Source organism: Onychostruthus taczanowskii, unplaced genomic scaffold (assembly GCF_017590055.1).
Source record: "Onychostruthus taczanowskii isolate IOZ18803 unplaced genomic scaffold, ASM1759005v1 scaffold51, whole genome shotgun sequence".
Classification (NCBI taxonomy): Eukaryota; Metazoa; Chordata; class Aves; order Passeriformes; family Passeridae; genus Onychostruthus; species Onychostruthus taczanowskii.
The window spans coordinates 3,500,563-3,523,880 of record NW_024502680.1 but is presented as its reverse complement, the minus strand read 5'-3'; the positions used below and the strand labels follow the sequence as shown (position 1 = coordinate 3,523,880).

The 23,318-nt window shown below is 44.8% G+C and overlaps 1 protein-coding gene across 1 annotated transcript in view; it reads right to left on the bottom strand.

Annotated features, from left to right (window-relative positions):
- HS6ST1 (heparan sulfate 6-O-sulfotransferase 1) overlaps window positions 1–23,318 on the bottom strand; it is a 189,408-nt gene that overhangs the window by 30,973 nt on the left and 135,117 nt on the right. The gene's annotated exons all lie outside the window — the stretch shown is intronic.

The window sequence follows — 23,318 nt, the reverse complement described above, 5'->3', positions numbered from 1 at the left end:
CTCCCCCCTCACTGTTTCACTGCCTGAGAGGTTTTCACTCTTTTTTCTTAAACATGTTTTCCTCTTTGGCTATTTTTCCTTTTCTACATGAAGTGCAAACCCAGTAATATTGAAGAAGATGACAACTGTCAGACCTAGAGTGCTCAAGTCAACGAAAATGCTGATGAAATTATTTTCCCTGTCCCTGATCTCCACTGCTGTCAGCTGTGGTGCTTTTCACACAGTTTGAGTTCACTTTCAAATGTCTCATCTTGGCCAAGGCAGGCTCTTTGGGCCAGGGTCACACCCAGACACCTCAAATCCCTGCATGCCAGGGCAGACTGCTGCTATGGAGAAGCCTTGTGGGTTTACAGGCAGAATTCCCCAACTCCCACAGATACCCTTTGCACAAGGACAGGCTTGGGAAGAGGAGCAAAACTTTTTCTAGGTATCAAAAATGTTGTAAGAATCTTCTCATAACCTTTTCTCTACACCCATTAGTTAAACTTCTCTTGATGACCTCCTCCACTCTGTCTGGAGCGTGGTGTAAATCACAGACATAAAATCACACAGAGTTCTGCATGAGCAAGCATTTCCACCACGAGCACAGCTCACTCCCTAGGTAACTGGGGATATTAAGAAGTTAAATCCTTCAAACTACTGTTGCAAGCAGCAACACTTGACATGGTAACCCCAGACTGGAATAATCCTGGACTCTGATCTAGTCAAGCATCCTTGTCTAATAACTGCCTCAGGCTGTCAGGCTGCAAACCCTGGAAAATAAAACCGCATCACAACACAAAAAAAATCTTACTTGTGTCACTCCTGGCTGAGAACCTGCTTACCTTGAGCAGGTCAAACAGGCAGGTCTGAAGAGCTGGGGGGATGGATAGCCAGGCCAAGCAAGAGAGAAATCAGGGTGCAGTTTGTCTCTGAATGAAAACAACTCCTGCTCTCTGGTTTCAGGGTGTCACACCTGCCCTGGAAGCTGTGCTCCCCTGCTCAGTCAGGTGGGCTCTGCTGGAGGTGGGAGGCTGGCTCTGCTAGGATTCACATCTACAGCCTGGTTCTGAGGAAAATGCGGAGGATTCTTTTCTGGGGAATGCACAGGAAATCCCTGGATGGTGACATTTGGGAATGGGGTCAGGAAAGGCTGTTTTCTGCAGGCCTTGGAGCTCACAGCCCTTTCTGGAAGGCAGCATGCTCGTGGAGACAAGTGCAGGATAAGCAAGAGCATCCAAAGCAGTGATGCCACACATCAAATGGTCCCTGGAGAGCACAGGAAAACTTCAGAGCAGCAGCTCAGAAATAAACAATGAAAAATGAGGAATTTGGATTAAATTAATAAATAAACTGAGGCCATGGTCCAGGACAAGTATTCATGACAACTGGCCCTATGTGGTAGCAGGCCCCCAGCTGGATAATAATTAGCATTGACTCCATGATCCAGACCTTTGAGGGTCATGACAGACACTTTATTATCAGAAATCTACAGATCTTACAGAAACAATGGTGGACCTAAGACATGATTGGTCTCAAAGTGAAAACCTCTCCCACACTGTTGGTGGCTATCAATAACACACTCCAGAGAACCATATCCATAAACAATGGTTACAGAAAGAGAGATGATAATTGTTTGAATTCTTTTCCTCTAAGTTTCCTACAGCTTCTACACAGCTTCCCAGGATTTTTCTGTGCCTGCTCTCTGTGGCCAGAGAGCTGCTGCCACAGCCCTAGTTCCTGCTGGCACTCTTCCTCTTGACAAGGCACCATAAGCAGGCTTTGAGAGCATCCCCAGCCCTGCCAGCCTGGGGAGGATGTGCCTTGCTGTCAGACAGGGACTGAGTGGGAAAGCTGGGCAAGACCAGACGCAGGGCACAGACCCAGGGACTCCAGGACACCCCTTTGTGCCTTCATCCTGCCTCATCCTCATGCTGAGTCCAGGACAGCACAGAAAAATTGGAGCCTTGGAGGGTCATTTACCACGTGACAGGTGTAACATCCAGAGCTGCTCTGAGACCTGAAAAGATCAAGGAGAGCCTTACAAATTCTTTTTTGTGCACAGTCCTGAGGGCTACAACCATGCCCGCCCGCTCCTGGATGGCAGCTGGAACAGTCAGCAACAGTCCCAGGGTTGAAGTCCCTTCCCTTCTTACTGCCAACAATAGCCTAAAGCTCCCCAGGAAAGTCTTTGTTCCATACCCTCTGCAGTGAAGCCCCATGAGACCCCAGGGCACCCCACAGTGATAATCCAGCCACATGCAAATTGTCTGAGGGCCTCTGAATTAACATTTGCAGGGACTGGGTAAGGAAGAAGTTTCCTCTCAGCCATTTTTTGGCACTACAACACTCATCAGAGCCTTGAGCATATCTCCAGCAGCCACCACTGGGTAATGTTTATTATGGCCTTTTATTCTGTGCACACACTTTAGTAAAGATCCAGCACATGATTCCTCTACTCCATATTTTCTGGTCTTCTATCAATTAATTTTCTTATAAACACATATGCCACCTCAAAGCCCATTTTATTAGAGAAACCCCAACATTCCTAGCAAGTTTTTAGTCTCTACTGGGCACGAACAACCATTTCCTCAACAAAACCCAGGAACCTTCATAAGCTAATTTAATTTCTTGTGATACACTTGCAGCTTCTGTCATTTTGCCTCTGGCGCTGGCATCCAGCCACAGTGGTGAGTCACTGAAAATTCCATTTCAAGGGTTAAATTTACATGTTTTACATAATGAGTACACACATTTTCCAGTTCCTACTAATTAAATTCATTGAGTCTTCTGTGACTCCACTGTCGCTATGTAAATGAAGGCAACCTGACATTGTTGAGAGAGGCACAAGGCTGCTGGGTCCAACCCTCTGTCAGTCAGGCTCTGGAACACAGCCAGGCCTTTGCAGAGCTGTGGAGATGACCCACACACATACTTCTGGACCTCTGGGAAGTGGGGGAAGTATAAGGTTTGGAAAAATAATAGTTTTTTCCAGATCTGTCACAGACCAGGACTGTCTCTGCACAAGCTGGGAAGCATCAGGACTTCAGCATTTGCCACTTGCTGGGTGCATTTAAAAGTGCTCATTAAAATAAAATGTCTTACTGCAGTTTCTGTTGCTTGTCTTCAGTGGAATTCTGTGCTTGGAAATTGTCAGAAAATACAGAGGCCTGCCTCCCCACATCTGCACATTGCTAAATTTCTCCTGCAAAACATTCTTTTTCCTAAGTGTCCTGGTTCTGGAGGAACACTGAAAAGGCATAAAAAGGCAGCAGGCTTTGGGAAGGACGGGCTTGGAGATGTTTCACCTCAGACTGTGGCAGACTCCCAAGTGACAGAAAATGCAGAGTGAACCAAAGACATGCTTGTAACAGAGCAATGGACAGAAAACACAGGCAGCTTTCAGGGCCAGACAATGTCCCTGCCTGTCTCTGGACACCTCTCTGTCTCTATTCTCTTCTTGACTGGCATCTCCTCTCTCTACTGTCACTTAAACAGGCTGGTAGATGTGATCTTTAAATTACTGAGCCACCTCTGACAGCCCCAGCTCTCAGGGACTCCTGCAGAAGGGAAACAGCAGGTGACATCAAAGGCAAACATCAGGTGGCCGTGTCCTGCTCCTGCAGTGCCGGGCAGGTTTGCTGTCCCAAGGCTGCTCTGGTGTCCCTCTGAGCTGGCAGAGCTGGGTGGCAGCAGGACACAAAACCCAGCTGGCACAGGGACCCCGTGTCCAGGTGCTGGGGGGTGCCCAGGAAATCCCAGCCTGCTCTGTCAGGAGCATCCCTGCTTCAGACAATGGTTAGTGAAGACAAAATAGAAAATGTTCTTCTTAACTGGAGTTCTTGCACTACAAACAGCCTCCTTTACCAACCTCCTCCCCAAAGAGCTTTCAAGTTTTATTTCTGTACCTCTGAAACATGTATAATACTGACTGAGGAAATCATAATCTTACCTTTAAATTAATGAAGCAGACAGGATCACACAGAGATATCAAAGCCACCAAAAGACAAATCCAGGTCGAATGGGAAAAGGAAAAGAAAAAGAGAGAGAAAAATACAGTTACATTTGTATTTCACTACGAGCACACCAGCTAAGCAGAAAAAAAAGGACATTTTAATTTTTGCTTTCTCTGATAAAGTAAAAACAATGGGGCAAATGAAATAGCACTAACACAAAGTGCTTTTGTCTGTGGATAAAGATTTCAAAGATTTATGCAAATCACCCTTCATGACACCACCATGTCATCAAAGGACTAACAGGAAGATATTTCGTGTACTATGAAATTTAACCCAGGCACACACCATTCCCCCAGAAGTCCGGGGTGCAGAGAGAGGGAGAAGGAAGGGGGTGAATCCACAGATCTGTCTGCACACACTCAGCAGCATGAACCCTTGGCAAAGCTCCAGTTCCCAGTGGTACCAGCCCAGCCCTCTGCATCCAGCCCCTTCTCCCTCTAATAGCTGGCTACTTCCAGCAGAAATAAAGGCACAGGCTTTGGAGACCTGTTAATACTAAACCAAAAATCCATAAAACAACACAAGTTTGGTGCAGTGAAGGTGCAGAAAAGGGAGGGCAAGGATTACATGCAAGAAAAGAAATAAAGATGGTTTTAAGCCAGAAAATCTGTGTATTTCCTGAGGAATTTATCAGACTGAAAGGTTTCTAGTATTACTGAAGGAAGCTCAAGTTCTTTAACTGCCTCATCATCAGGTAAAAGGTTTGACATGAGTGTCTGTGAATAAAGGAAAAAAATCCAAGCAAATGGGAAATTCTTCCTCACAACACCTGTGTCCTCCCCATAATGCCTTTAATGAATTTGGCATAGCATGTTTCAATTATTTTTATAATTTGTTTCAATTTTCAGTGATGACAGAAATGAGAAGCTATTTTTTTGTTTGTTTGTTGGTTTGGTGTTTTTTTTGTTTTTTTTTTTTTTGTTTTTTTGTTTTTTTTTTTTTAAATTGTAAAAGGAATCTTTTCTGGGACAGCAAAATCAAGCTGGCTTGAATATTAAAAAAAACTTTAATTGTTGCTATTTTTTTTTTTTTTTTTTTTTTTTTTTTTTTTTTTTTTTTTAATTTTAAAAGGAAAGCAAAATCAAGCTGGCTTGAATATTGAAAAAACTTTAATTGTTTCTAATTTTTCTACTTGAGCTGCAGTGCTTGACCCTAAATGGCACACAACTACAGAGCTGTTCCCCCAGAGAAATTAAGGTCATAATGTAAGAAAAAAAGATTAGAGACAAATACAGAAAACAACAGTAAAGGTTGTGTCTGCCATGGTGGCTGGAGGAAGGAAGACATGTACTCGCTGGTCATGCCAGCCTTGAAGGGAGGTGTCGTAGGATGGACATAGGGGTATTTTATTCGCCCCCATGGGATGGGACTGTGCCACCACCCTGACACACAGGGGTCAGGGCATGTTCTGGCTCTGGCAGTGGTTTGCTTTTTGTTTGTTTGTTGGTTTTGGTGGTTTTTTTTGTACATTTGTATTTTTTTAATTTTCCTAGTAAAGAACTGTTATTCCTATTCCCATATCTTTGCCCGAGAGCCTTCTAATTTCAAAATCATAATAATTCAGCGGGAGGGGGTTTGCATTTTCCATTTCAGGGGAGGCTCCTGCCTTCCTTAAGCAGACACCTGTCTGTTCAAACCAAGACAGGAGGTAAGGAGACCCTTGGTGCAGCTGGGTCAGGTTGCTGACTGTGTCCCAGCCCAAAATGCTGTGCCTGGCTGCAGCTGAAAATAATAAATAAATACTCTGAGACAGCAATGAGCCTCCTCTCCTCCCCTGGGCCTGAGCTGGGTGCTGGGAGCACCCTGCAGCCTCGCACACGTGCGGGGAGCAGCAGATGAGCTTCAGAATGATGCTCACTCTCACTCAGTGTGAGGCTGTCAGGAGAACCAGGGCCTTCTGCCAAAGCAATTCTGCCAGAGTATTCTTCCATCCACCTTTTTTCTGTCCATGAAAAAAGACAGGAGGAAATGAAATCTTGGCTAAAGTCTCTGTGCTGAAGGACCCAATGGGGCGGAGAGAACAGAGCTCTAAATGAATTCCAGTTATGATCTCACCCCTCAGTAACTACTGAGCAAAGACGAATGAGAAACGAGCAAGGGCACGAGCAATGAGATGTACATTTCATACGGTCACAGAAGTGAGGGGGAACATGAACTGTGTCTGACTTTCACCCCAAAACCTTCCCAGGCTGTCTGTTACTGCCCTGACACTCATCCATGTACAGAATTCACTCAGGGAATTCCATCTTTGACAAAGATGCAGTGAGAATGGAGGAAAGAGGTTCAAAAAAACCCACAGCAATTGTTGGGAGTGAGCTCTGTAAGGCAGGAGAACCCAGAGGGTCTGGAGTTTGGGCAGAGAGTTGGTTTGAGAGCTCCTCCCTCCCACTGAGATCTGTCCTCAGGGGGTTTCTTGTCTCTGGGCTGGGGGAAAACCAGTCTGAAAGGGATGGGGAGTTTTGTAAGAACTTCTTTCACAAGATTATTTATCTCTCCTTCTGTCTCAGCAGAGCCCTGTAGCTCAGCTTCCCCATGAGGAGCTGGAACAAACTGTGGAGCACATGTCCTCTGCCATGGGGCCTGAACAGAGCGCAGGAATCAAGGAAATTCACTCTAAGATACTCTGGTGCTTGTAGGTATAATATTGAGGCTGCACTACAGAGCTGGCAGAAGAAGCGTCCTACTCAACTAACTCCATAAAAAGATCCCATTTTCTAGGTCAATATACAATGCTTTGTATCTCTCCAGTTTTGCTTCCAATTGTGGAAAATGCTGCACTATTGAAAGGTTACACATAAAGGCAAAAATGGAATTATTAGTCTTTGTTCCCAGGCCAAGCACTGAATGAGCTCAGTGAACATAAAGGCAACAACATATGTGACAACAGCCTGACCCTTCAGAGCATCTCCTGCTGCAGGGTCAGAGGAACCCTGATAGAACATCCACAAAAACACCCTTAAAAGGATCCTTGAGAAGCCAGGAGTTGCAGAAGGCAGGCAGGGAGCTGAAGCCTAGAGAGCTGTAATTAAAGGTGCCCAGGAGGTAGCTGCAGATCCAGCAGCACAGCCCTCAGCAGGCTCCTGGGCAGGCTGCTGCTGCTGTGCCCGGCAGGGAAGGGCAGCCAGGCTGGGGCAGCTGAGACCTGGCACTGTGAGCACCCTGCTGCCTGTGTCCCCACCACATCCAGCCTCCTCTGTGGCCATGGCCATCAGAGTTTGGGGAGCCAGGAGCCCGCGCTGCTCTCAATGCATCCTTGCTGCTGTCTGCATCACCCCTACAGCTGCAAAGGAGTAGGAAACAATAATCCTTGCCATGATGGAGCTCAGTTCAGGCTGTATTTTAAGCACCATCACTGTTCCTCTGGTGCTGCCACACGAGCCAGCTCAGCTATTTATACCCCAGCCTTGATCCCAAGAGCATTGCAGCATGGCCATAAAGACCACAGAGGTATCAGAGGGATTTGTAACTTTATTTTATCTCAAATGGCATGGCACTGATGGAAATATGTTCTGTTACTGGAGATGAGCTGAAGATAATGTGGTTTGTACGGAATTGGACATGCACTCTGTCTCCAGCCCTTGCTCTGAAACAAGAAAGCATTGCTCTCTGTCTGCTGCACTTCACTCCCTGCTGAGCCCAGGGCAGATTCCAGTCATTCCAAAGCTCCAGACAGTTTTAAGGTCTAAGATGCAAGCACATCAAAACTCAGATTTCCTTTTAATTTATTTCCTTTTATCTCCTGCTGATGAGCACAGTGTCTCCTATCAGCAAAAATAAGAGCATCACCCAGTAAATCTCTTTCTGGAGGTCAACACGAGCACAGAGAACAATTGTCTAGGGAGAGAGCAAGATTATTTGCTTAATTCAAAACCACTTTTTTCTCATTAGCTGGCAGAGAAAGGGAAGGGAGTAGGAAAATCAATAAATATAGTAACTTTAATAATAATCACATAGGAAACAGTTGAAGTTAAATAAATGAAGTTTAGTAATGATTTTTAATTACAGGGGTTTTCATTTCACTTTTCAAATGGATCTTAAAAACCTTGTCCTTGGAAGCCTCACGGTATTTATAAAATAATGAATAATTCAACACAGCTGCAGTTGACACTTTACACACCACTGATGGTAATAGCATTGCTGTGATCAATCTGCAGAATGCCTTTCTTTAAAGTTCCCACATCTGGCTGTTAACACAGCTCTGACTCACAATGCCTTTTGCAGCCCCTAATTTTGTGAAGACATGCACGGAAGCAGAACTGAACCACTTCCTAAGCTTCTGCACGCCAGCTTACCCAGGCTGGATTGCTCCACGAGACATCTCACTCAGGGCTACAGTCAAAAGCATGAAAGAGTGGTCTTGGAAATTCCAGCAGGATGGATGCTGGTTCTTGGCTTTGGGCAGGGAGAGGAGAATGCTCAAGAATGTGCCTGCAGGACAAAACTGCTCCAAATGTGCCCTGGCACGCCAGCTGAACGAGGCAGAGGGCTGTCTTTCTCCCAGGAGAATAATTTTTGGAATCTTCCAAATGGCAAACTGTTTTTAAGGTCTTAAAAAGGAGAGTAAAGCAAGAGATATGAGCAGCATAGCAGAAGCCTGCCCCAGCCCCTTTACCTGGAACACCCCTCCATCATCAATGCACTGAGGCATTGTTTGTGTGGATCCAGCAAGGAGCAAGCTGCACGTGGCTGGAGTGAGCTCCTCACAGACTGGTGAGACCGTCAGCAAGATGCCAGGGATGCACAACTTCTTAGACACATGGGAAATGGAAGGACTACCATTAAAGAACAACAACAAGAAGGCAACCTCCAAAACACAAATAGCAAAGAATTCAGATATCTGAAGGAGGTTGTCCCATGAGTGACAGAGTTCTCAGTATGCTTCATGACAGTAAGACAGGATACAGCTTTAAAGTTCTGCCTTAACCAGAGCAAAGCAATGACTTGAGAGTGTATTATAGTCTGTACTTTATGCTTTTGTTTTTAAGCAACCACAAAATTATTAAGAAATTGTGTCATGTTGCATATTAATCCAGGTTTTCAGATGGTGGACTCTTAACTCAGTTGTAGGGACAAATTAGAGCCACTTGAATAATTTATGCACTTAATTTTGTCGACATGTGGAAAGTGGGGAGTTACAGATGCAGACAGTGCTCTGTGAACAGCCATGGGGTTGAATAACTTCATCCTCACGATGTGACTCACTGGCAAGCTCACGCTGCAAAATGTGCTCCTTCATTGTGACTGGCTGGATTGGGGTGCCTTGCCACAGACATGGGGGGAAACAGGCTGTGACTGTATTTCCTGGGGTTCAGAAAACGACTGGCAGCTTATTAAAAATCACAGTATTTTCCTTCTCATTCCCCTCTGGAATGATGCTTGGCTCTGGGTGTCGTTTGCCATGCAGCAGCACCAGAAGCAGTGCAGTCTGTGCATGGTTCTGTGAGTCACTTCCATAACTACATCCCACAAGGAACAGGTGAGGAGGAGTTCAGATTTCTTTCAGAACCCACTTCTGGGAAATCCCACAAGTCTTCAATTTTGCTCAAGTTCACTCAGTCATTCCTTTCAACTCACTTTCTTGACAACTGATCAGAAAGGCCCTTCAAAACAACTTGTACACTTAACTTTCAATCAAAATTTTAAGACATCTAGAACATACTTAGGAAATATTCAAACAGTAATGGACTTTTTATTTGGGGCTAATCCTAGGGAGAAGCCCTAGGTCTCTTGGGAGGTTTCAGGTTTTAGTGATCTTTTGAAAATTTAGACATTTCAATGTAATTCCTAAGAAACACTTTGGATGCTTGTGCTCTCATTTACCTGTCAAACCCAACAAAGAAGTAGTGCTAAAGCTTACCAGGGCAGCTTAAAAAAACATCCTGAACACCTAGAGGAGAGAAATCTGTGGTGAGAGCCTTTCAGGCATGCTACAGGCAGATGAGAAGAATGGGCTTTGTAGTGGCATCTGTCAGAAATCCCCATGACAGACTCAGAGGTTTCTGTAATGCTCCCCTGCAACGAGCTCAGAGGCATCTGCTGAGAGAGAGAGGAGAGATTGTGCCTTTGGATCCTTCCAACACTGGACCACCAATTCCAGCAGGGCAGCAGGAAGGAGAACAAACTGTTCTCCTCACAAAGATTTGGGATTTGACTGTTTCTGTCACTTTTTGTCTCGTGCTACCAAAATGGGATTTCCTCTGTTAAAGGGCATGAATACAGTATTGGTCCTAAGGTTTGGTACATAACTGTAAAAAAAGGTTGGGAATGCTCTAGTTTCCTTTCAAAATTAAAAAAAACAAACAAACAAAAACCAAACCAACAAAAAGACCAAGAAAGTGGGATTTAAAAATGAATCTTGCTTTAGGTGCTGGCCTTCTGTGTCTCCTGTGTGAAGTCGCCATTAAATTCCAGGGAATGCCTGCAAAGCCAGGGAGACCACACACCTGACAAATTCTGTCATCAGCTGGGGATCTTATTGATACAGCTTGGCCAGAAAGTATTGATGAAACCTATCTGAAAAGCTAATAAAATAAACAACTCCCTAGCAAGCCTTCCATGCTGAAGATGCCATGTGAGTTTTGGTGCAGCTCCCTTCAAGAGTCAACCCAGCAGCCTCTTTCAGGCAGGTTTTAGCCCTACAAATTGTGCTATTCCATTGCTAAATTATCTACCCTGGGCACAGAGCTGGCATCCTGCTGTGTTTAGACAGACCCATGTATTAAGCAAACCTTAGTAACACATCCATGAAAGTCACTGAGACAAAGCTCTGAGGTGCTGGGAAAGCTGAAGTGCTGCATCACTTACAAAGTGAACACTCACTTTACAGGAGAGCAAATTTCTGTAAAATTGCCTTCAGATGAAAACAGAGTTCTGAAAAACTACTGTTTGTGAGGCAAGCTTTGGTTCTGCAGCACCAGCTTCCCTGCAACTTGATTTTTCTCAGCCAAAGAAAACAAAAAGCAGAAAGATCTTGACTGAACAGATTTTGTTTTGTTTCTTCTTTCTCTTTCTTACAAAAGAATCGCTGATGTCAAAAAATGTCAAAACACAATTAGGGAGGCCTTTCCTCCCCTTCTGTATGCTTTCTGACAGTATTAAATCATTACCTTCCAAATTAGTTTCAGAATGATGATAAATAAATGGGATAAAAAAGAGTAGCACCAGATACAGAGCTGACAGGGCTAAGGCTCAGTTTGAGCTCTGACTCTGGCAGGGCTTCCACACGTGCTCTGGCCCCTTCCTGAGAGGGGATGGGCTGTTCACTCAAGATCTCATGGAATTTTGGCGTTTCAGCAGAGCACATCATTATATGAGCTAAATGAAAGCTGAAGCAATCTACACACAGCAAACCTGATACTACAAACCCCTTACATTTTGAGAAACAGAAAGACAGATGTTGTCTTTAAGAGAATTCTGCAGCTTTCAGCCCAAGGTAGCACCAGTTCAGCAAAGATCAAACACAAACCTCACTCACTCCAGTCTCTGACCTTTGCCTTTTGTCAGGACTCTGACAGCCACATCACCATCGCCATACAACAGAGTTTCAAGGAAAGCTGAAATAAATAAGTAGGTTTCTGACAACAAATTGGGGCTGGAGCATGGTGGGATTGATGTGGCTTTGCCAACGTGGAGTAGAGTATGAAACAGCATTTTGAAAAAAAATTGGTGGGGGTTTGAGAGCTCTGTAATGTTCTGGGTTCAGCATCACTGCTGAGAGTCAGGCCAAACCATCCTGCACCACACCTGAGTGAGAGAAAAAGCTGGCTTCCACCTACTTTTGTTCTTCTCACCTGCAAGCTAAAGCTCCTGCAGGCACCTGCAGTGAGCACCCACTCAAGGGATTGATTTCTGGCAGGCAGGAATTCAGCACTGAGCTACTTTCCAGCTATCCTCCTTCCCCCACCTGGAATATCCCTGCAGCACATCCTCTGGGCCGGCAGAGCTTGTCACATCTCCCTAGGCTGACAGAGTTGAAACTGGTACTTTACACACCTTGTAAAGCAAGCACCTAGTCCATCAGGTGCCACATAAATCAAACCAATCACTTCACTTTGTCTTCTGCTCATAGGTGGAAATGTTAGAGAGAAGATGGAGAGAAATAAGGCTGGTTTTAACACTGTCCAAACTGCCTAGGTCTGCATGTAGCCTTCTGTTTGGGAGCCTTTCTTCAACACATGCAGCTCCACGATTCCCAAAGGCATTACCCCCCTTCCATGTCCCTGCCTCTGAAATCCTGGTTAGAGGAGAGGAACCTACCAAAGACAGAGCAAAGTGAGCAGCTGGAGGGGAGAGGGGCAGAAGAGCATCCCCACACTGCCTGCCCTGCTGCTGCTGCCCATGGCCTCAGAGAGGGCAGAGCTGAGCTCACAGTGCAGGTGGTCACTGCACTGCTGCTGCTAACAGATCTGCAGCTAAGGAGCTTTGTCACTTAGCTCTCAAAACCTCTTAATTTAACACATAAGACCTGACCAGCTGGATGGGTGTACCCATAGCACAGTGGTGCATGAGCAGGGACTGGAGTTTTTTCCCTCAGATTACTCAACTGCATAGATTTCATTGGGGATTTAAGCAGATCAGACTCCCCCACTGCCTTCCCTTTGCTCATTCATGTACAACAGTGCCAGGCCAAGCATGCAGTGAGTTAGGAGCCTCCCCACAGACACACCTGCACACAGTCCCAGCTTTTATTGTACTCAAAGTCCAAATTTTGAAAAGGTTCCTTCTCCTCCATAAGGGGAGTCCAAGGTGAAAGTGCAGTTTCAGCAGCTGAGATATAAGGAAGAACTCTACAGTGGTACTATTTAAAAAGCCTCCCCTTGGAAATGCTGCTATAAACACACATATTAGTTGCTGATTCTTGTGTGTATTGCAACTAATCCAACTTAGTTTGCTGGAACCCAATTTAACTCCCCTCTGTGTACAATATATAATGATAGAAGAACTACTTCTCACAAGTGAATTCACTGAAGTAATTAACCAAATATATATATTTCTATATTTAAAATGTTTATATTTATATACATTTTTATCTTTATATATTTACCTCCCACCCCTCATTTGTAAAATACTTGTGAATGTAATTGTGGTTTATGGATCACTCCCAACTGTTTTATTCACAGAAAAAGAAAGGAGACAGAAGAAATACCCTGGCAGGACAAGGTGACAGAGCTGAGACCTGCAGTACAGAGTTTCTTCAATTCCTTTCTTTAGTCACTTCAGCTGCCAGTGCTGAAACTCCTGCCCACCTCCTGAGCTCCAGCCCAGCCTCAGCCTACACTCCAGGGCTTCTTCTCTTTTCCACAAAGAAGGCAGGAGCTTCCTCAGAATGAAAAATCTCTGTGCTGAAGATTTCAGATAAATCCAAAAGGCAGGGAACAGACTGGCCTGTTGAGGCACCGAAGCCAAGTCTGGGGTATGTCCTGATCATGTGCTTGGGAATGACACCTGATGGACTGACAAACACCCAGGTGGAATTTCAAAAACCCTTTATGATTCAATTTTTTGGCAGTTACATCACTAACTGTGGAAGAGGTTTTACAGTGATTTCTGGGAGCCAGAGAGAAGTTTGATCAGAGGATCCATGTTTACCCCTGAAAGAATTTCCTACCACAGTCGTTGACACAGAAACCAAGAAAGAAAGAAGGATAAATAAGAGAAACCTGCAACTGCCCCTTCCAATGAGCACTTTATTTGTCTCTCCTGACCAATGAGTAAAGTGTAAACTTATGAGTTTTGTAAGAATGTATAAAAAGCATGCCTGCTAGAAAAAAAACAGTTTGAAACTTTCTGAAAATGGAGTGTGCTGCTTTGTATTATCTCTGTCTCAACTACAACAACTAACTAGTTCATGCAGAAAGATAAAATTCAATAATTTCTAGAGACAGAGAACACAGAAATCATTTAGCTGCTTGATGGGATGTGCTGAAAAGTGCTTAACCACTCGGAGAATTCAGGATTTGGGATTTATTGTCAGCAATTGTTCTGGGATCTGCAGCTGCATTCTTCCCTCTTTGACAAACTGTGGTCACATTATGCTTTATTCCAGTTCAGGACTCTTTCAGACAAAAGAGGCACAGAGACACCCCACTCTCCATGTGTGGTGGGACCTGCAGGGCTACAGTCCTGCTGTGGCACGCAGTGCAGCAGAAGTGGCCAACACACACCCCAGGAGAAGAGAGAGAAAGGCCTGAGGATTTGCAAAAGACATTTTGAGGTAATTTAGGGCATAAATATAAAAATTAGACCACGTACGAGTGAGGCTCTGCTCAGAGCTGAAGCAGAAAGAAATAACAGCAAGAAAAGGTCAAAGCTGCCCTGTACTTTATGACCTCATTTAGAATCATGTTTTCTTATGCACCAGAAGATACTGATCCTGCAAGGGACTCCCAAACCCACATTCCTGAAGAACTTCCCATTTTTTTGCTGTAGGGCTTGCTTCCATTTGTCACTTTCTATCCCTCTGCAGTGGGCAGTGAGAGGAGATGAGTGTGCTGCATTACATCTTTTCCTTAGAGACACTTTTGGGGTTAGTGAATGATGACAGCAAAAATATATGGAAAGGAAGAGTGATCTGCTGGCACCAAAACATGAATTTTTCTGGCAAGTTTTGATGAAAAGTAATGAGAAATACATGCAGTCATGGTCATATCAGCCAGTATTGACTCTCTTGGACTAGTTACCAGAGGAAATCATGCCCTGGAATGCAGGCTGCTCTGCCAGAAGCATTATTTCTTTCTGGAATTCGGTTTTTCAACCCAAGAAACAACTACTTTCTGTCTAAACTGAAAATACCAGACAAGAATGTCACATTTTAAGCATGTACTGAAAGCCTGAGTAAAAAGGGAAACAAAAAACCCTTCTGCCCCTTTACCTAGCTCTGTCACTTAATTCAAATACTCCTTTCAGGCCATAAAGAAAAAGACTGACACTTTGAGAGATCTGGCTGCCTTCCAGCATGACAGAAGTCAGACATGGCCTATTCTGCTCCACATTGCCTTTAAAACGAGGGATCTTCTGCAATGGGACCAGTGGGGGACACGACAAAAAAAAGGATGTCAGTGGCTAAGAACCAGTGTATCATTTTGGTAGTTGTAGAACACAGAAAAAGATTAGTGAATTTGGTAAACTGCCTGGGAATCACACTGCAAACAACTGCAAGCAGTTTCTGGTCACCTAGTCAGGGAAATCAAGCCCTAGGGTTTGCCAGGTTATGCTGCATCTCTTTGCTTCAATGGGAGTAAACTCCCAGATCAGAGGATGAGTGAGCTAAGAAGCAAAGAGCAGAGCAACCAGGCTGCTGCAGGATGGGCAAAAGGGAATGTGCTTTAATTCCTGCCTTACTGTTACATTTTTTTTGGTCCCATACCTGAGAGCAAGCTCCTAGAACATGAACAGGGTGGGGACAGCACTGACAGGAGCTCTGCATTTGCATTCAAAGCAGTTCTTTGTTTCCTTTGAATGAAGCTGCTGCATGCAAGCAAAACCAATCATTTCCAGTGAGGATGCAATATTTGGAGACTGAGAGCACGAGGCAAAGCTGTCTGACACTTGTTTAGACTGAATACAGGATGGGAGGGCAGCAGTGGCTGTGCAGGGAAATACTGCAGGAATTTCCCTGCTGGAGCAGTTTGTTGGAGGGACATGCTGTGGGAACCAGGGCCAGGGAGGTTTTTGGGTTTCCACAGAGGTGGCTGGCACTGACAGAGAGAATACAAGGAAATGTTCAGCTTTGCTTGTGGAAAAGTGAAAGCAAGTGAAAAATAAGAATGGTGCTGGGACAGCCTCATGGGGGACTCTGCCTTGGCCCAGTTCAGCTTCTGCTGAGTTTTATCAGCTAAATCAAGGGAGAGCAAAGCTCCTTAACTAAAGGGGACTTCATTTGTGGCTGTGCCTTTGGAGGGACAGGCCATCCTTCACATTTACCCCTCTCTATTACAACAAAGCACCAGACAGAAGCACTCTATCTTCACTTGGGCCAGCAGGAGCCCTTTTGCACTACCTGGTATGTCAGAAACATCCTGCCTTTGATGCTGACAGGGCAGTGATTCCCTTGCAGCAAATATGCAAATATTTCATGGAGGTCAAGTGTCCAGAATAGGGAGATAGGAAAGGAGAAAAGGGAGACAGCAGCAATCTTGCTTATCTGTGCCTTGCTGTGTTCCCAGTCCAGGAGAACTGCTATCTGCACCTCGCTCCTCTTGGGACTGCAGGGACCATCTTCACATGGAAACCAGCTAACAACATGCCACATCTAAAAGAGATCATCACCAACTGCTTCACTTGCAGACTATTAATCTAATTTCTTCATGATTATCTTTCCAAAAATTGGATCCAGCTGTTCAGCAGTCTTCACTGGGAGGTTAATGAATATGCTGAGCTTGCAGAACAAAATGTTGAGCTTCAAAAAACTTCTGGGTTCATTTTTAATGAAATGTTTCAGATTATTTGCTTTTAACTATGTCGCAAGCTTCAGAAGTAGCCCTGGTATCCTTTTATCTTGCTTACTTGGTATTTTTCACAAAAAAACCCCCCTCAAAATGCATGTATTAAAATGCATCATATTGTTGCCCTTTTAGCCCAACCAGTATGCAAAATTCAAAGCCTTCCTGTCCATGAAAAATTGGTACGGCTCCAATATTCTTTTTGTAAATAAGGGAGGACTGCACAAGACTCTACAAAAAGGTAATTTTTCCCCCCCTCTGAACACACAAGGGGTAAAAAGAAGGACTAAAACTACTCTTGGAGGCTGGGAGGGTGATAGGAGCAGGCATTCTACACACCTGACATCTTCCTGGCCACTCCTGAGCACCGTCTCTAACTGGGAAAAGATGGATGTGGCCTGATCCAGGGTGGCTGCCTTCCACCTTCCCCACACTGCCCTTTCTCCAGCTCTGCCCCAGGCAGCCCTGCCTTGGTGCTCCCCAGGACCAAACTTCTCCTGTTTCCTCCCTCCCTGCCCTTCACGGCTGCTTTCACAGACGGAGCTCAGGAGAACCTGAGAGCTCCCCAACACAGCGACCCTGCCCAGGCAAGGAACATGCACAGAAAACATTTGGGACTGAGCTTTGCCTCTGGCCTTCCTTGCCAGACTGCAATGTTGGCAGCATCTTCTGGGATTAAATCATTACCAAGAAAAGAGCATTTAAATGGCTTCACTGTTTACTCTCAACATAGAATGCTTACCATATATATAGATGCTTGCCAGGTCTGTGACTGAGGGCTAATTTTGTCTTCCACCACTGCAATATATATTTTTTCCCCCCCAGGAAAAAAAGAAATGCAGCAGTGTGACCACATCCCTGTGGAACATTTTAGTACCAATATTGCAAAATAATATATATACTAATACTAATATGATATATATACACACTAATATTGCATGGCTTTCTCCATGCCCAGGTGTTTCTGCTTGGAGAACATCCCACCTGAACACACAACGCAGCACAGCAAGAGCATTTCAGGTGTCAGAAAGAAGCTTCTGTCCCCAGACCAGCTGGTGCCTGCTGCCCCTCCAGGAAGCCCTTCAGCAGTGGGCTTCATTTTCCTTCTGACTTAATGGGCAGCTTCCACCTCACAGCTCCTCAAGGAGCACAATTCTAGTGGCCAAAACTTTACCAGAAGGGCCTAATTATTCACTTGTCGATTCACTATTGATATTTCACTCTCTTTCCCTCATGGAAAGATTGTTTGGGTGACCTGTGATTACACATCCTTGGAACAAGCTTGCTTTAATTCTATATTCTCCTTCTCTTTTGCACCCCTCTTTGTGAAATTCACAGGAAATGGGTGGAGATAAACTTTTATTTGAGGAGCATCACTCCCTCAGTCACCTCCAGGCACAGCACCACACATGGCCGTGCTCTCTGCTCTCCCAGGCCAATTTTTTCTTGCTGGCTTTATAAAACCATTTGGCCAAAGAAGTCAGGAACAGTTCTAACCTATGCTCACACGTGTCCCTTTTGCATTTTCCAGCATTATGCATTTGCATGTGGACCTGTGACAAGTTTATTACTTCCCATGTTCATGTCCTAGGTAAATACCAGCAGGAGAAGCCTCCTTCTGCTTCAGTCCCTACTGGCCAGCTTCTTGCCAAAATAGTTTTGCAGGATCTGAATGCCTTTGGGTCAGCTCCACAGGCCTCCGGGGCAAACCAGTTCTCTTGCCTGTTTATCCCTTAACTAAACACTGGCAAACACAAAAAGGACACAGCACCTTTCTGCAGGAAGAAGTAAACTGACTTGCAGCCTGGCTTTGCCCTTTGCTCTGTAAAATAATAAAAAGAGTAAGAAAAAAGATGTACTTGGTGCACAGCTCCAGTGGCTTTTAAGCAAATCTAGAGCTGGTCTGCAGTGCAGGAGTGGACACAGTTTATAACAACTCTGGCATTTTTTACATCAGTTTACTATCAACAGGAAGCAAACTGTTTGAGAAATGCCAGACAAATGGCTCTGTGAAATCCTGCAGCCTCCTAAGAAATGCTTTTAAGCAGCTAAATTGGGGAAGTCTCTCAGATGAAACTAAGCAATAGCTTGCAGTCAAGATGCTCTGACAGAAGCTTGCAGACAGAGCTCTGTTTCAGCCATAAGAAAATCCACTCTGCTATCAAGTCAAAGTGTGCTAGGCTAATTATGAATCCAGATAATAATGGTAAGAGCAAGTGGGAGAGAATGTTCCCCAAGAGTTGTAAATTGCATTTATCCTGCACAACAGCCCTGCTGCAGCTCTGCAGGCACACAGACCTGCATACAAACAGCCTCATTCCCAGCTCTGGGGCTAGTGCTCCTCTGCTGGCCTGCTCACCCCTAACTTGTGCCCTCTCAAATCACTGTTCAAGGGTACAAGCTTTCATCTCCAAAACCAAGATGAGGGTGGGAATTCAGCCTGTCTCAACAATAAGACCCAGCTCAAAAGCCACCTTTATACAGTTGCCTATGAGAGGTGAGTGTTCCTCATGTTCAGACCACAACTTTCCTGCTTTGCTGGGAATACACAACACGTGGTGGATGCATAACACTCTGATGGATCTCATACACACAGACATAAAATTCTTTACCAAGGCTGCCAAAGTCACATTTTTGTAACTTCTTTTGTCTTTAGTCTTGGACTGGTGGGTAGCAGCCATGAGGAAGGGTGAGCTTTAAAATACTGCAAAGATTTGCAGTGGAAAGGTATCGTTAACTGAGTTATAGTTAACAGTATTTACTGTGCTATAGTAACTGCACTTCTTTCTTGCAAATTGAGAATTCCCTGTACATAATATTCTCCTTCCTAGGAACATTCACCAACTGGTGTAACAGCACTCAGCATTGCAATTAATAATGGGTAGGCTCCAATCATCCAGTATAATTGCTGGATACTGTTGTATTATAAACATTGGCAAGCACATCACAGGTGCAAAAAGCCTTTTCATATATAAGGCTTACCGAGATCTCACTCTAAATTGACATTTAGTTCCCTCATAATGGCAATAAAGAGCTTCATGAGCAGTATGTATTTTAAGAGCAGCTCTGATAGTCAAGAGTAGGTGCAGGCATTTAGAAAGATATAATTTACACTTTGATTCCCAGTACATGCAACACTCACTGTATAAAAGAGCTGGCTTGCCCTCTATAAATATTTTTGAGGTGACATCAAAGGCCAAGTGGAATCTCTTGTATGGAAAATACACAAACTCTAGGATTACACACGTGGGGAGAGACTCAGCTCAGGGCAAGATAATGAACAGCCACACTCTCCTCCCAAGGTTACAGCCCCACATTCAGCCTGGATGGATCTTCCTACCTAGAGACTCATCAGGGCCTGACATCAACTGGAGCACTCCTAATCCAGTGCCTAGGCAACAGATATCTATGTTAAAAAACAAACCCTGACAACTTGGTGGACAGTGAGTGCCGAAGGAGGACAGAGGCAGAGGAATGAGGACACAAGAATTAACGACCACTTTGACCTACATGCATCCTCATCACTGTAATAGCTCAGCTAATGTTCTTAAAAGGGTTTCTTCAGGCTAAAGAGGAAACTCTCTGCTTGGGGACTGCAGAAAAAACTGTTCTTCTCTCCATCATAAGTAAATGGTGAAGAGGGAGCCTGTGCCTTCTCAAGGCAGCACTTCTCTGCCGTGCTCCATTCCAGGGGAAGAATGATCCACATTTATTTTGGCAGCAAGGTCAACTGAAGCAGCTCCTGCCATCCATCCCTGCCCTGCACAGCTCTTTTCCACCCCCAAAGCACTCACTGCAGCAGTGTCAGAACAACTGCTTCACGGGGATGAAATGCTGGGCTTGATCAAGCAACTGAGACAAGTTAAAAATAACCCAGCAAGGAAGGAAGGAAGGAAGGACGGAAGGAAGGGAGCCCTGACTGCTCTCCCAGCCCAGCGCAGCATGCAGCCCTGGAGCCAGCAGCTGTGGGAGGCACGGACAAAGGAGAGGCCAGCAAAGGAACTGTTAGCCCTCGAAGCCACCAATAATTTGATTTTCAAGCCGTGCCCTAATTTGATCCTCACATCCTCCAACCTTGTGGAATCGCACTGGTTTTTTGCCTTGTTTTATGTATTAAGAAAAAAATGAGTTGATTATTAACCAGAATATAACTCCAAAAACATCATATGAAACTCCAGCCTCCTTACCACTTGGTTTTGGGGTTTTCAGAGTCACACAAACTGGGTCTCTCTCCTCCTTGCAGTTCATCTGTACTTCCCCTACACATGGCTTTTCCACAGGTCCAACCAAATATATGGGACAATCACATTCTAAGTATTTACCCAGAAAATGCAGGGTTTCCAGCAAGACCACTCTCAACCTGCTACAGTATCACAATCCCTTTTCTAGATTAAGAAACAGGCTCAGAATTCTTAAACAGATACCCAAGAGACTCTGTTAGACAGAGAAGACTCAGAAACACCACAACATGGAGTACCACAGTGCATCTCAACACAGAAAGAGTCTACTGAACTCCAGAGTTACCAAAGGCAGTCATCTACCCAAGCCGTGCTCCCACTTGGCCCTGTACTTTTGCTGTGCAATCCTGTGCAGAGAAAGACAAGACTCAGTGATAGGACAGTCTGCTGTGGGCAAATATCCAGCTAGCAGCCAAAGTGACCACTGGCAGGACCCTGGGAATCTCCGCTGTCAGAGGCTTTAAGAGGAAGTTAGCTGGAGATCTGTCATGAGCAGTTTATTCTGAATGGATCCTGCCTGGGGGGCATCAGAATGGAGCAGTTTTCCTATCCTTCCTAGGTTGATCTTCTGGAATTCTGATGAAAGCAGAGAGAGTGGAAGCCTGATTCTGATCCTGTCTCTGTCTCTGTCTTTTCATTCATCCTTGCAACTACACCGCTTGCTCCTCAGAATGCTGTCCGTGACATAAAACTGGGATTAAAGCACTTCCTGTGAAGTGCACAGGCACACAGACAGAAACACACACGTGATGTGTGTCTCTAGCTCCATTCGTATTTATAACCATTTATCTACAAAACACACGTGCACTGCTTCTCTAATGTCATTCCAGAGAAGCAGGAACACAGCAGGTGAGAAAGAAAATGGAAAAGTATTAAGGCCAAGGATACAATAACAATAATAATTCCACAGCTGGTACTCAGAACTGTTAGTTTTGCAGCAGAGAGACTCCACCTCAGAGTAGCAGAAGTCTTCTGATGATATAAGTGAGTTATTAGAACTCCTGACAGCAGAACAAATAACCCAGTGCCATGGTACACTGGAACCTGTGTATTCCAACACATCACACATATCAGGAACACTCCCTTTTGTGCCAGAATGTGCCAAAATGAGGACAAGACAGGCTCTAGGATAAAGAAATATTCTCCAGCTCACCATGCTGAAAGGCTGTATGAGAGACACAGACTTACGTGACAAAACTTCTGTGTGAAGGCCCCAGAAGGCAAAGAAGCTGCATTTTAAGGGACCCTTTTCAATTAATGCCTGAGCAGAGCAGGCATTTAAACTTCATTAGAGCACTCCAAGGAACAGGAACAGAAGACAGAAGAATCTTTCTTGGCTTATCTGTTCAGCTGTCACTTGAGCGTGCCAGCAGCTGGACTATACTGCACAGCCTTGCATCCTACACATCAAATGTAGTTTATTAAATCCATTCTGCAGGAACACAGCTCAGGATTCATCCATAACAACCAGCCTCCACTCCTACAAACACAGAACAGCCAAACTGAGCTGCTGCTTGTTGAATCACACTGATTGTAGCTCAAAATCTGCCTCTGCTCTTTGCAGAGGACGCGCACACAGACTTTGCAGGCACATTCATGGGGGCCAGCTGAGCTTTCTGGTGTCCTGCATGCATCTACATACATTATCTGTGGCCAGGCAAGAGCTGAATGAATACCTACAGACAAGTTTTAAACAGCACACACTGCACGAGCACATTCCTGCAGAGATGAGATGTCTGTTCTCGAGAAATGACAGGAAATGACTGGGGAAAATTTATGAAAACTGAAATAATCACCATGCAAATCACCAAAGTGGGTTTGAGATGCAAAGGGATTTAATTCATCAATTTGCACAGATTAGGCAAAACTGAAATTCACTGCATTAAGAGCTCCTATTTATTTCTTAAAATCTTTCTTGGCAGGGAGCCATTAGGTACTTGTAAAAGATTAGAATTATTGGTGTTTGATGGGCTCTCCTAAAAGGAACAGAGGGAGAAAACCGCAGACTGGAGTCATTAGGATCATCTTCTGCTAACTCCTCTATTTTACAAAAATATACTTTAAAAAGCATAAATAGATGACAAATTACCTATCACCTAGCATGATTCCTGGCCATCTGCACTCTCTGTGAGCACATTTTTCCAGGCAAACCACCTGCACTCCACAAGTGTTCCTCTCCGCTCCTGTTGACACATCCCATAGGCTGAAAGATCCATTTTACAGACAGCTTTGTTCTGTCCTGCCACGTGAACACTCAGCAACTCCTCCATAGCTGCAAATCAGCTATTTTAGACCACCAAGCTGGCTCCTTTCTTCTTTTCAGTACTGTAAGTGGGCTGACTTCAGTCAAGATGCAGGACAGATCTCCTGGCTGCCTGCAAACCTTCCCCACCAGCATCTGTCAGCACGGCAGCTCCAAAGCAATCAGCAAATCTTCCCTGCTCCTCTCACCCCAGACATCCCTTGTCTGGGTGATGCTGCTCCTAGGAAAGAACCACAAACATTGCAGCCAGCATGATTTACAAGCTAGGACCTGATCTCAGGTTTTTATTGGGCAGGAGATTAGCACCCCAGCCCATTTCATTAACTGTGCATCAGCAGGCCCAGTTTGTTGATTGACTGAAGTGATTTGTGAGGTTTGTGGA